The sequence below is a fragment of the Nymphalis io genome, chromosome 14, assembly GCF_905147045.1.
Source record: "Nymphalis io chromosome 14, ilAglIoxx1.1, whole genome shotgun sequence".
NCBI lineage: Eukaryota > Metazoa > Arthropoda > Insecta > Lepidoptera > Nymphalidae > Nymphalis > Nymphalis io.
The window spans coordinates 5,571,009-5,586,460 of NC_065901.1; the positions used below are offsets into that span (position 1 = coordinate 5,571,009).

A 15,452-nucleotide genomic window follows, 5' to 3' on the forward strand; every position below is an offset into this window, starting at 1 on the left:
TAATACACTTTTAAGAATACACTCATATGTTCTTTAAAAATATCTTTCCTTCTAGCTAGTCTTTTACAATAAAATGTTTTAGTATTATATTATAATCCGAGGGATTTTAGAGATAAAATGGTAGAAAATTGTGTATACTCTTAATACCTTTTACTATAATTAAATATATTAATAACTAGTAATATTTTTTATAACTTGATAAAGTAAGTTTGCAAAATAACTAAGAGAATTTACAACATTATGAAGTATTTGGGAAAATTTTTAGAAAGAAAATATCGAACAAATTAAGGCAACCATTATATGGTTTTATTAAACTTATTAATCATTTTACAACTTCTCGGCGAGGCTATGCAATGTTGGCATGTAAAAACATGCCAACATTGTATATGTCATAGAAATTTAAACTTTATAGCTTCCGTCCTGACTTTTAAGAGCGATTAAAGTACTCACTGCAAAAAAGTAGCATTATAATAAGTAAGAAAGATTGCTGATGGAGAACCCAGCTCTTCCTCCTTGGGTTGGGCTTGAGCCTAATGTATTATAGTATATATGAAGTATTTATTTGATACATACATTACATTTTAAATGTAGTGAAAACTTTCTGTAATGTGACATTGTTGACATCTTTCTTCATATTTTGTTTTGTTTATATTATTGTTTGAAGTAATCGTATATAATAGATGGAAAACAATATGTACATATAATCATGATCATTACATAGGATTTGATTTAAAAAGTATATATTAAGTTTATAGTTTTCAATGCGTTGTATAGATAATTTAGCAGATAAATATACACTGTTCCCGAGTATTTTTTTCTCCATAATTATTTTCATTATATTTTCCATTAAAAGCATCGTCATTCTTTTCTTAATGAACAAAAACAACATTGTTAGGAGTGTTACGTCGCAGGGAAAAGTTTTCTTACGTTGCCTTTCATTTGAAGCTTACACAAACTCCTAAAATAATTTATAAGCTGAAGTGGAGCGCGTGATTTGCAAACACTGTGAAACATTTGCCAAAATCTCGAATGTCTCGCTTAATTAAGGAAACGTGTGTCAAATTGAGATGAAGAATTATAAATGTAGGAAAATAATGTCTTTGAAATTCTTTGTTTGTACATTTTTTTTATTTCTTATCCTTATGACAAATACACCGCTTGGTAAAATAAATAAAGACAAATTAAGCACATGAAAATTCAGTAGTGCTTGCCGGGCTTGAACTCATTTTAACTGATTAAGGTTCACGTATTCTAACTACTGGTCTATTTCGATTCTCGAACATTTTGTACTTATATCATATATTTTTTATTTCAAAATTTTAATATTTATTGTATATGTATATTTTTTTAAAACTAAACAATAATAAAATCAAATAAATCATCGCAATATTTAAATTGAACGAAGTCATGTAAATTGAGAAATTTATTCACTTTACTCTGCAAACCTCAAGTACAACTTACGTATTATTTACTTAAACTTGAAAGTTATACGTTAATTTATATGTTAATTGATGTGAAACGGTTGGTTTATCTCAATGGTTTCGTTTATCTTTACTTTATGTTAGGGGCCACTTTGATCAAAACTTTACATACGGTAAGCAGAAATACTGCTATTTCTAAGTAATGGATGAACAAAAAATGTATACATTTGAGGATTCCAATATTATATGCTTAAGTTTCAAATGGATGTATTTGTAAATTCTAGAATTATAAAGAAATCTGATAACATCTTGGAATCTCAAATTACGATATCAGTAAAGTTCATTTTCATTTGATGTGATAAGCTCCATTGTCGGTATTATTATATCAAAAGGTATTAATCTGATATTAAAACGATGAGAATATATATTTCATGAAACAATTTAGTTTCAGGCCTTCTCACAGAAATCTGCAGTTGTCCGGTATATTCAAAGCTTTGGTATTTGACAAGGTTAATCTGTTAGCTTTGGAGATTAAGTCAGTCGCCTTTCATCAGTCGCATACTATCTTCCCATCTCGGAACAAAAGGATTATTACTGATCTAATGAAGGCGAATAACATTTCCATTTAATAAATTATATTACTAATAATATTTTGAATGCCTCTTACATATATATTTTTTTAAATATGAAACTGACATCACAAATAATATTAAAAAGCTTACATATGTAGTACAAGACTGCCTAAAGTCGGTGACAATTTCCTGACCTATTTGTTGTACATTAATACACAAAGCTAGTGTTACACGTAAGCTATCATCGGGACTATTAAATTTTCACTTAAACGACATTGCAATTTGTAATTTGGTTCCCATTTAACAATTACAATAATCTATCCATCTGTATCTATTACGCTAATACATCTTGCTGAAGGTTTTACACGGACGGGACGGCAATCCGATTTAGAGGACGTGGAAAAAGGGTTATCCCCTTTTTACAAACGTACGATCGTATATCTTACCGTGTGCTTCGTGTATTTTCAAACGTCGCGTCGTGCAATATATCCGCAAGTACTATTTCAAATTATATTAAAATTATTGATTGAACAGCAATTTTTATTTGCAGAAATAATTTTATTATTAACATCTTATTAATTTTGATAAGGATTAAAGCTGAGTGTCAAATTATGTAAACTAAAGTTTCTGGAAGTTTGGCGAACAACAGTTAATACAACAGTTAATTTAACTATATAACAGAGAAAATATTACGCCAATTTTGATTGAAAAAAAAATCGTGATTTTTTCGTTCAGCTTTTTATTTTACACTCTTTTCCACTGGCAACCTTGATCACGTGGTAAGGGGGTGTTGGATACCTTTTCCGTATCCATATCAACGTGTGTGCAAAATTTCATGATAATCGGTTGAGAAGTTAAGACGTAAAAGCCTAACAAACAAATAAACTAACTCACTTTCGTATTTGTAATATTAGTAAAATTTAAAAGTATGTATTACTATGTTTACCTATGATTCTTACTATGTATGTATTGGTAACAGTAAATGTCAATAAATGCTTTATTAACATTTGAAAATTTTTTGAAAACGTATAACGTATAGACATCAGAGGTAATATTAGGAAGATAATAAAGTGTATAATTACGGAGGTGGTAATAAACTAAATTGTAACATCTATTCGGATTGAATGAACGCGCCTAATGGCAATTTTTCGTGACGCCGCAGTTTAACCGCGGAAGCGCAAAACACGTTGCTATTTACAATTTCATCAAGAAACGATTTTGAACAATCTAATAGATTATTCAAAGTACTTTATTTACTTCTGTAATCTATTGAAGGTTTGTTGTTTCATTTTTTTTTAATTTTTTCGAGAAAGCAAAAGCAGAATATCGAATCATTGTTAAAATAAGAGTATTTTTATTTTTTGTTTTATCGGCAAATTTGATATTGGAATGTTATTAGTTAAAATAATGTTAAAGGACACATTTGTACATTCCATATTATTTCACTTCTAAAATTCTATATGCACTCTTCTTTCTTTGTACTACTTACGTAGAATAAATTATCAGTTAATGAAAACTGCCTTGTGACTTTGTGATTTCACCCAATCAAGTGGTCAGTGTTGAACTAGAGTGAATAACTAGATAGACTAATAATAAGAAATACAATAACAATCTTCCATTCTATAAAGAATATAAAAACACAAGTATCGACAAGTCTTCAATACCAGATTAATTAAATTTCTAGTGAAAAGCGTAAAAAACAGAAAACTAATGGAAAAATCTCTAGCAACAAGACAAAGAAATTGTTATTTCCGTATAAAGTATATTTTATCTTTTTTTTTCGAACGCTTATTTATTTATTAATGTTCGTGTTTGCATTTAATGTATTTACTTTGTATTCTATTAATAAATGTAAAAGTAAAATAAAAAAATCGTTTAATCAACGAGAAGTTAAAGTACACAAAATAGTGATAAAAAATAAATAATCCGTTTTAAAACTTTAATATTTACACACAGAATAAGTATACGAATCATATTTATTTTATCATTCGATGCTACTAAATAAACTCCATTTAAAACTTTTCCATTCGTTCAATATCAAATTGAATAGATTTCACGATCTATTAAATAAAGCAAAAGTTTTAGCGGATTTTTAAAAAATAAATAAGTTGAAAGTCATACGAATAACATCGTTTATTATGAATAACACCACTCAAATAAAGACTGCCTCGTTAGTCTAGTGGCTACATATAAGGCCGCAGATCCCACGGCCTGGGTTCAAACCCCAAGTCAGGCTGATATTTTTGTCACAAAATCATAATACAGAATAGATTTTCAAGATGCATGTATCCACTTTAGAAAATTAAAATTATTCGTTAGTCCCAGTCTTATAAAAAAAATGTCACATCAAAATTTTTTAAGGTTTACTATTATTATTTCAATAGTTGAACTGAGTAAAGTTAAAATCAATTCGAATCGTACTTTTTTTATCTCTGAAAAGTGTCTTTCAAAAGACAAAAGCTGTCGATTCAATTGGGTCCCTCCCTAACCAGGCTGTAGAGCCCGAACAATCTCTCGAGTGATTCTAGTAAAGTCTTTTCATCCTCGGATATACTTACAGACACTACTAAATGTAGATATGTAGTATTTTTGTTACAAAATCATATTTTATATAAATCTTAAGTAAAAATGAAGACTCGTGATGACACGTTCTAAATAATTGCGTTTTATTCGAAATTTTTTATTATAGGACATCAAATCCTGAAGGATCCAATGTCATAAAAATACTTAATCAATAATACACTCAGCGTATCATCGAAAATGGCCGAGACTTCAAAGAAAATCGTGTCGAGGACGGTCACGCGATATGACTGTTAATATAAACGTGTATTTACAATTTATAATATTCCACGAGTGAACTTTTACTTGATAATATTAATAGTTTAATAACATTTGTTTTATTCAAAAAAACATTGGATCAAGGGAAAACATCCAGAAGATAAAATTAATAAATTAAATTTCAATTTAAATTTTCGTACTATGCCTGATGGGACTTAGGACTTTTTGATTAGTTCAAAAAAAAATATTGTTTTGTTTTAATATTGAGTCCTAGAAATATATAGCTTATATAAATCAATAAACATCCAGACTGTGCATATAAAGAGTGTTGGTAGTAAAGGTTTACTATTGAAACGTAGCTCAAATTTTATGGCACAAGGGACATAAAATCTTAGTTCCCAAGGTTGGTGGCGCATTGGCTATAAGCGATGGTTGACATTTCTTACAATGCCAATGTCTAAGGGCGTTTGGTGACCGCTTACCATCAGGTGACCCATATGCTCGTCCACCTTCCTATTCTATATAAAAAAAGCTCATTTAATATTTTTTTTTTTTCTTATACTTTCTAGATGTCTGAGTGTGACGTCAAATTGACAGAGAACGAGTTAGCTCTGTGTGACTTGTGATTAGTAAAAAAAAAAACAGATATACAGATTGACAGTTAATTATATTTGAAAATCATTCGTTCATAATATAGATAATAGGAGAAGAAACCTAAGAATATCTATCTGCTGAAGCAATTTTATACGGCCGGAAGTGTAATTCTGCTAAATGACTAGAATGCAAAGTGGAATACTAAATAAATGTCGATCTTGTGAACACACATAATTTACTTACAAATCTGCTGTTTCTTCATTATAAATTCTCTATAATAGCTATTGAATGTAAAACAATTGAATTTAACTCATTTTCAAAAGTATTTAATTAAAAGCAATATTCGATTTAAATGTTATTAATCATTCACCTATTTCTCATCGCGTTTATAATGTCGGTAGGTTGATATTTGGCCAGTCTATCCATAATCGGGTGATCTCCGGTATTATGGATCGCCATTTTAGGTGATGGTCCAGAATATCTCAGAGTATGCCCAAAAAGTGTCACCAACGCGTTTCCGTTCTCATACGCTGCAGTCAAACGATACGCTTCACTCTATCGAGATCATAATTAATCTTGAATAAAATTAGGGAGATATATACTATTTTCTTCACCTTAAACTATTAAGTAATGCTTTTGCGGAACAATTATTATAAATCTTTTTTTTTTATTTTAATAATATATTGTACTTATATATTATAGGTATGTTATTTTGTATGAAGGAAAAAAGAAAAATGATCTGTCAGAAATAATTATATTTTCCCGTGGCCCAGGTTATAAATGAATAAACGATGACAGCTATAGTCCCAATTATTTGAATAGCATAATATATTATTTTCAATGCTTTTAAAAATTAAATGTGAGAATAAATAATAATCGGAAATTAATTGGCCTCCGATTAAAAAAATATCGTTTCATGTAGCCTATGTAAATACTAGGGTTTCAATTTAAGATTGTTCAGCTGGTTTCAATTGCTGAGATATTTTCATATCCCTAATTTGTGTTTATATATTTTTATATAATTATTATTCCGTAGCAGAGCGACGTAGTGGAATAAACTTCAAGCTTTTTCGATTTTTTTATCCATCCAGTGGGTCATTTGCGGGCTTTTTTTTAAATTTAATCATTGATCATCATTCTTAGCACAGATTCTAGTACAAATACCACTTAAAATTAATTAATAACTAAACTGATCCTCTATCCTATATTCTTCGGTCTTGGTAGCGCCCATACCTAGACAAAGACGGGAAATTGAACTAAGGCGTGGTCCATAGAGGATTGAAGTAACAAGCATAAATAATTCCCTGTATTCAATGTTATTGCTCAAAATTAAAAATACTAGAACAAAACGATACGAGAAATGTAGGGTTTACGTCTTCATATATTATTATTATCACCCATTACGTTTTACTATAAAAGTAAGTGTAGACTCATAAAATGCACTTGTTTTATGAGCTGCTAGCAAAATACACGACATATAAATGCCTAGACGAGATATTATTTCGAGTGATCTTTATATGTAACGTCATAGTCAACGTTATTTTTTGCTGGCAATCAAAATTTGAATTTAATTTAAATATTTTAAAAGGAAATTATGATAAAATTTCGTAATTAATTAATAGGATTGTCTGAATCTTTGCATCTTTAAATGATGAACAAATAACAATATTTTTTGAAGGCATATATTATTTAATTTGTAACTAATAATAATAATGCCTAATATAAATAAAATAAAAAACAGAAAAAATTACTAATTGATTTTCAGAGGAGTTAAACAAAGTGCATTCAACAACTATCGATCGATTTCGAACTTTTTTTTCGTCTAAATTATTCAATACTAAATGTTGATTGATTATTACTTGATAAATCGAAAACTCACAGCCTAAAAAGAGTCAATCGCTATATAAATTTGTCAACGCGGGACCTATGCCCGTAGGTCTAAAGAACGCTATAAATAAACTAACACTTTCTGATTCAGTTTCATTGCGTGCATAGACTACTACGTTTATATATTATTATATTATATTCAGTTTTTAGGGATATAATCATCATGACGTTAATAGAAAAATTATTGGCCTTAATATTTTAATAATGAGGCAAAATAAAACAACAATGTTAATTATATGTGTATGACAAACAGTATTAATCCGTATCAAAATAAATATCGTATTCACTTTCTGCAAATAACAAAGGATTTGGACCCGGGCTTTCGGTGATCGGTGTCGTACAATGTTTGAAAAACCCGATAAGAAATAAACCATTGTTCGTATATTGATTGTTTAACGCGGTTGCTTTAATTTTGTATATAGCAAGTCGATACGGGTTTTATTAAATAAATAGATATAGTCTCGTTACAAATATATTATTATTTTATTAAAATATAGGTAACTGGACTAGCAAATGGGCTTACTAATGGTAAGTGGTCATCAACGCCCATAGACATTAGCTGTAAGATTTATTAACCACTCGATCGCACCACCAACCTCGGGAACTAAGAAACTATATACTCAAGTTACACTAGCTCATGCGCCCATCAAACCATAAAATAAAAATGCTTTTTAGCGCTGTTTCGGGGTATAAATAATGAGTGGGTGGTACCTATTAAGACATACATACAACAATAAAGCTCTAGCACCTAGATATACACTATAAACCATTATAATCACACGGATTATTAAAACCAAACGCAACCAAAATTAAACACAAATTTTCTCAATTCAATCACTAGTCTCCCAGAAAGCTAACATCTATGTAGATAATATAAAACGCAAATCATTATATGAGTATTCATTGTTTACTTTATAAACTAATATAATAGTTATTAACTCAGATATAACGTGCCAATAATAATAACGTTATTAGAGATATTAATCTGCAATATTAATATAATTTCAGTGCCAAAATAATTAAGCAGTTCAAGCCAAAATATAATATTTTCATGTACTCTGATATTGAGATCATATTAATAGTAAATCAATTTATTACCGCATCAAGTGGATACATTAATTTGGTCGAAAACCTAAAACTAGACCGAGTATAGAGATTTCATGTATACATTTGAGAATATATCTATTATATTGCTGCAATATATCTTTTGTCATTTTATTTATTTTTTTTTGTCCACAACAGTAACAGTAACAGCCTGCAGGCTAAATTGAACTTTGCATTCGACATTCAGTATTGACTTACACATTTATAGCAAATAAATACTTATAGACATAGAAGAGGAAATTCAGTCCCGCACTTGTAACTTTACGAATGTCAATATAAATATGGCACTTTTTTGTAAAACAGTACAGTAACAGCTTGTTAATGTCCCACTGCTGGGCTAAGGCCTCCTCTCCCTTTTGATGAGAAGGTTTGGAGCTTATTCCACCACGCTGCTCCAATGCGGGTTGGTAGAATACACATGTGGCAGAATTTCAATGAAATCCGACACATGCAAGTTTCCTCACGATGTTTTCCATCACCGACAAGCACGAGAAGAATTATAAACACAAATTAAGCACATGAAAATTCAGTGGTGCTTGCCCGGGTTTGAAGCCACGATCATCGGTTACGATTCACGCGCTCTAGCCACTAGGTCATCTCGGCATAATAATTAATTATTATGCCGAGATGTTTATTTTATTAATTAGTCCACAAAACTGACTACAATTATACAATCAACAATGACACAGTAATACATTTAACCGAAAATATTTACAATTGAATCTGCTCGATATGGACATTACATGCTTATTTATATGAGGGCTTAAAAACAAAAAAAAAATCATTAGTCAGAAACTACAGCGTAACATTAGAACAAACATTAAAAACTTGTAAAAATTCACCAATAAACTAAAAACAAAATAACTTGTAAGAAATAACAAAAATGAATAATATAACAATAAAAGTAAAAATTAAGCGATTTTGTAATTGTGTATTTATTGGAAAGTAGATTGGAAAATAAGTTATCTTTTGATAAGTTTACACTGCCCTTAGGTAATGCAGTGTAGGTAAGATTAATTATTCCATATGCTGCCATTCTATCGAAGCGCAATTAATTAGCTCTCTTACAAAAGTATCGGTCTCATGACCATAACACAAATAGCATATATAATACAATTTTTCTTAATCAAATAAACTGAGTTAAGTTTGTAATTTATCTATATTTGTGTTCTACGTCACGCATCTATGTTATATTTGCGTGAATATTGTTATAGAACAATGGTTGCAAGTCGTATAAGATAATGGCGTATTAAAAAAAATAAGAGACATTGTAACGCAAGCATTAACTACTGAATCATAAATCCTCGCAACGTTAAGTTTTTAGTGGTGGTAGGGCTTTGTGCAAGCTCGTCTGTGTAGGTACCACCCACTCATCAGATATTCTACCGCAAAACAGCAATACTTGATATTGTTGTGTTCCGGTTTGAAGGGTGAGTGAGCCAGTGTAATTACAGGCACAAGGGACATAAAATCTTAGTTCCCAAGGTTGGTGGCGCATTGGCTATAAGCGATGGTTGACATTTCTTACAATGCCAATGTCTAAGGGCGTTTGGTGACCACTTACCATCAGGCGACCCATATGCTCGTCCACCTTCCTATTCTATAAAAAAAAAAAAGTTGTAATTTTGTTTATGTACCACTAGCTTTACATTTCATGTTTAAGAAATAATACAACCAATATGTTTTATTTATTAAGCTTCGACACCTTTTGACCAATCACCATGTAAGCAGCATAAAGGCACATAAATATGTAAGATTTTCATTCCAGTTGATCCTTACACTACGATATTTCACCAATGATTCGTAATACTATTGAGCATCCCTTTTACTGATAAACTTTTCATCAACTAATCGTATTTTACAGTAACAGCCTGTGAATGTCCCACTGCTGAGCTAAGGCCTCCTATATATTTTTGAGAAGAAGGTTAGGAGCTTATTCCACCAAGCTGCTCTAATGCGGGTTGGTGGAATACACATGTGGCAGAATTTCAGTAAAATTAGACACATGCAGGTTTCCTCACGATGTTTTCCTTCACCGTCAAACACGAGATGAATTATAATCACAAATTAAGCACATGAAAATTCAGTGGTGCTTCGCCGGGTTTGAACCCACGATCATTGTTTAAGATTCATACGTTTTTACCACTGGGCTATCTCGGCTTATCAATCAGATGAAACTCTAATCGTATTTTAATGTTAGGGTTAATATCGAATGCAATGATTTACATTATATATAAATAAAAAAAAATTACAATTTTTAAATTACTGATGTAAAACATTGTTATTAATCAGTTTTAAATAATGTTAATACTAATTTACAAAATATATGTATACTCGCACTATCCTATAATATGTATTTCTTCATTAAGAACATATTATCCATTTAAATGTTCCTCCCCACAAAAAATCGCCGCTGCATAGCAACTTCTATACCCTTCAACCCATCACCACGAATATTATTTATACATATATAACTATGTACTTATTCAGAGACTGTACAACCGAGTTTCGCTAGTTCATTGTTTTATTTATTAACATAATTTGTAATGTAACATTACTTTACAAATAACTAAATGTAATTTCTATAAATTCCATTGTTAACTCTTATTAGTATAAAGTTAAGTTAGACCGTAAGCCGACGACTTTCGTTATTGTTTAAGTTTCTGAAAACGTCTTGGAAAATGGATCTTTTGTATCCATTTAACATAATTAAATGTTTTATTTGAAGTTTGTAATAGCTGCTGAAGTTTAACAATACGTAATAATAATTATAACGTATTTGAGATGTAGAAGTGGATAAACACTTGGATCCGGACAAAAGAAACCAGAATGTTTTGCATGAAATTGTGATGATATGTGTTTTCACCAATTTGAAGCAGCTTGATGAAATGAACGTGCTAGTAGGACTTTGCGCTACCCCAATGACCAGCCACTCAACATATATTCTACCACTAAACAACACTCTTACGTATTGTTCTGTTCCGATTTGAAGTGTGAGTGAGCCGGTGTAAACCACAGGCATATAAGTTTTACAACAGACATCAATTTGTAGTTCCCAAAGATGGTTGCGAATTGGTGATATAAGGATTTATAAATATTTCTTACAGTACCAATGTCTATTACATATATTTGCCATTATTCCTAAATTCAAAAAAAGTAAAAAAAGATGACGCCTAAATGTTTCTCACGTGTTGAAATAGTACACTGTTATTTTAAATTTCGCTCGATACCAGTACAAACAGACAAACAGTACAAAATTATATCTTGCCCTCGATGGCGGTAATGACTTTCACTCGATTATATATGTCAAATGCATGGTATTAGTAATTGCTACATTTCGTGTTACAATTAATGAAATCCCTGGAATCAATAATTATTAATACCAAAATTGTATCAGCTTATATTGAATATTAGGCTCTTGATAAATCAAAAACAACTTTATAGACATCAAAGCCCTAGTCCCCGGCAGCCCTGCTATTCCTAGCCTTGGTAACAGCTGTGGTAACGGCGGGGCAGGGGGTGCTAAGAATCCCCGGCAGATTTCGTGTTACCAACACCGACGACCTCTGGCCCTGGCAACATATAACACGCGTACACTGCGGACCGACGAGAAGATCATCGAACTGGAGGAAGAATTGAGCAGGTTACACTGGGATATCGTCGGATTATCCGAAGTCCGAAGACAGGGGGAGGATACGATGATCCTGAAATCCGGTAACCTTCTCTATTTCCGAGAGGGCGATCAACTGTCTCAAGGTGGTGTCGGGTTCATAGTCCACAAGTACCTCGTTAACAACGTTGTGAAAATCGAGAGTGTGTCGGCTAGGGTGGCGTACCTTATACTCAGAATCACCAAGCGGTATTCTTTGAAGGTCATACAGGTATACGCGCCGACTTCGACACACTCCGACGATGAGGTTGAGGTCATGTATGAGGATTTATCTAAAGCCATACATACCAACAAGACTCATTTCACTGTTGTAATGGGGAACTTCAACGCGAAGCTGGGCAAACGATTCGGTGATGAGTTAAAGGTGGGACCTCATGGAATTGGAGACCGCAACACTCGGGGCCAGATGTTGGCCGACTTTATGGAGAAGGAGGGACTCTTTATGATGAACTCCTTTTTCAAGAAGCCAGGTCAGCGTAAATGGACCTGGGTGAGCCCTGATGGGAAAACCAAGAATGAGATAGACTTCATCTTGTCGACGAGAAGACAAATATTTAATGACGTCTCCGTGATCAATGCAGTCAAAACTGGGAGCGATCACAGACTCGTAAGAGGCTCGTTAAATATCAATGTTAAACTCCAGAGGTCCCGACTGATGAAGTCTACGCTCCGACCATCACCTCTTCAAATCCGAAATCCCGAAGCCTTTCAGCTCGAACTCCAAAACCGATTCGATTGCCTAGCAGACTGCGAGGAAGTGGACACATACAACGACAGGCTTGTGGAAACTGTCCGTACGGCTGGGTCTAAGACCTTCAAGACCAGCCGTACAAAAGGAACCAAAAAGATCTCTGCCTCTACCCTACGGCTTATGGAGGAAAGACGGAAAATGATTCTGACGTCCCCAGCTGATGCTGCCGGCTATCGGCTGATCAACAGACGGATTTCAAAGTCTCTAACTCGCGACACTCGCCAATTTAATACAATGCGCATTAAAGAGGCCATCGAGCGGAACAAAGGCTCTAAAGTGTTCGCCAGAGATCTGTCTGTTGGTCAGAGTCAACTGACAAGGCTGAAAACTGAGGATGGCAGAATAGTCACGTCAAGATCTGAGCTGTTGGAAGAGGTTGAGAAGTTCTACGGTCAGCTGTACACGACAGCTCAATCACCTGTCAGTAGTCATGCTGCAGATCCCAGAGCAAGACTAACCCGACACTACACTGAAGATTTTCAGGACGTCAGTCTTTTCGAGATTAGAATGGCTCTCGGACAACTCAAAAACAACAAGGCACCTGGTGATGATGGTATTACAGCCGAGCTTCTGAAGGCGGGTGGTACACCGATCCTCAGGGCTCTTCAGAGGCTTTTTAACTCCGTCATTGCCAAAGGTCAAACGCCAAAAGCATGGCACAGAAGTGTGGTGGTACTTTTCTTTAAGAAGGGTGATAAAACCCTTCTGAAGAATTACAGGCCCATCTCACTGCTGAGTCATGTTTACAAGTTGTTTTCGAGAGTCATTACGAATCGTCTCGAGCAAAGGCTTGACGACTTCCAGCCACCCGAACAAGCCGGATTCCGGAAAGGCTTTAGCACCATAGACCACATACATACGCTGCGGCAAGTTATACAGAAGACTGGGGAGTATAACCAGCCACTTTGCTTAGCGTTTGTGGACTATGAGAAAGCCTTTGATTCGATCGAAACCTGGGCCGTGCTGAATTCTCTTCAAAGGTGCCAAATTGATTATCGGTATATCAGGGTGTTAAAGTGCTTGTACGAGAACGCCACCATGTCGATCCGACTCCAGGATCAGAACTCAAAACCTATCCAACTGCAGAGAGGTGTAAGACAGGGAGACGTGATATCTCCGAAACTGTTTACCGCTGCATTGGAAGATGTTTTCAAGCTTCTGGACTGGAACGGACTTGGCATCAATATTAACGGCGAGTACATCACTCATCTTCGATTTGCCGATGACATTGTAATTATGGCTGAGACCTTGGAAGACCTCGGCACTATGCTCGATGACCTCAGCAGGGTTTCCCAACAAGTGGGTCTAAAAATGAACATGGACAAGACGAAAATCATGTCGAACATCCATGTTGCACCCACTCAAGTCAAGGTTGGAAATTCTGCACTCGAAGTTGTAGACAACTATGTCTACCTAGGTCAGACCATCCAACTAGGTAGGTCCAACTTCGAGAAAGAGGTCAATCGTCGAATTCAACTCGGCTGGGCAGCGTTCGGGAAGCTACACGATATCTTCTCATCCCAAATACCGCAGTGTCTCAAGTCGAAAGTCTTCGACCAGTGTGTGTTGCCAGTGATGACTTATGGATCAGAGACGTGGTCGCTCACAATGGGCCTCATAAGAAGGCTCAAGGTCACTCAAAGGGCAATGGAGAGGGCTATGCTCGGAGTTTCTCTGCGAGATCGAATCAGAAATGATGAAATCCGCAGGCGAACCAAAGTAACCGACATAGCCCGAAGAATTGCTAAATTGAAGTGGCAGTGGGCGGGGCACATTGCTCGCAGAACCGACGGCCGCTGGGGCAGAAAGGTTCTCGAGTGGCGACCACGAACCGGAAGACGCAGCGTGGGCAGGCCCCCTACAAGGTGGACCGACGACTTAGAACGAGTCGCGGGAAGCCGTTGGATGCGGGCAGCGCAAGATCGGCCAACGTGGAAATCCTTGGGGGAGGCCTTTGTCCAGCAGTGGACGTCTTTCGGCTGGTGATAAAAGACATCAAATTATATATATATATATATATATATATACATAAAATACCAGTATAAATAAAATACCAGTGGTAATTGATGATACAACATCAGTTCTTATTTTTCTTATCACCGTGGAAAATACTTTGCGAACAAATGTTGCAAATATTCGCTTTTTTCCAAATTATGCCTTCGTACCGTTTGCAGTTGAAACACTTGTACTTTGTTGTAATAGTATAAAAACTTTTATTAAAAATACTGGTGAGCTGGTTCATTTTTCACCTAGAGGATCGGAATTGCTATTAAAAGAGGAAAAATGCTATTAGCATTCTTACCATCATTCCTCTTGATTGATTTGTACAGTAGTTATTTTTAATTTTATTTATATATATAAAAATTAAAGATCTTTATTGTAAATAGTTCTCATATTTTTTTCTTGTACATTAATATTTTCCCAGCATTATAAAAATAAATAGCATTATATAATAGCGTTATAAATTAAAAAAAAAAACATTTTGCAATTTCGTGCAGTAGTTCAAAAGACATTCGCGCTTGAGGACAGGGGCGTGCTTAGTTCGATACTGATTGTATTCTAATTTATTACTTATGTCACTATGATTTTGGGTATAATAGCTAACTATTAATAAAGACCTATATCTATGTATAGTTCTCTATGTATAGTAAATTCGTAACAAAATGTTTTTTTTT

General features: G+C 33.7%; 1 protein-coding gene across 3 annotated transcripts in view; it reads right to left on the reverse strand.

Annotated features, from left to right (window-relative positions):
• The window catches only part of LOC126773339 (small conductance calcium-activated potassium channel protein), a 239,719-nt gene that overhangs the window by 140,384 nt on the left and 83,883 nt on the right, over positions 1-15,452 (reverse strand). The gene's annotated exons all lie outside the window — the stretch shown is intronic.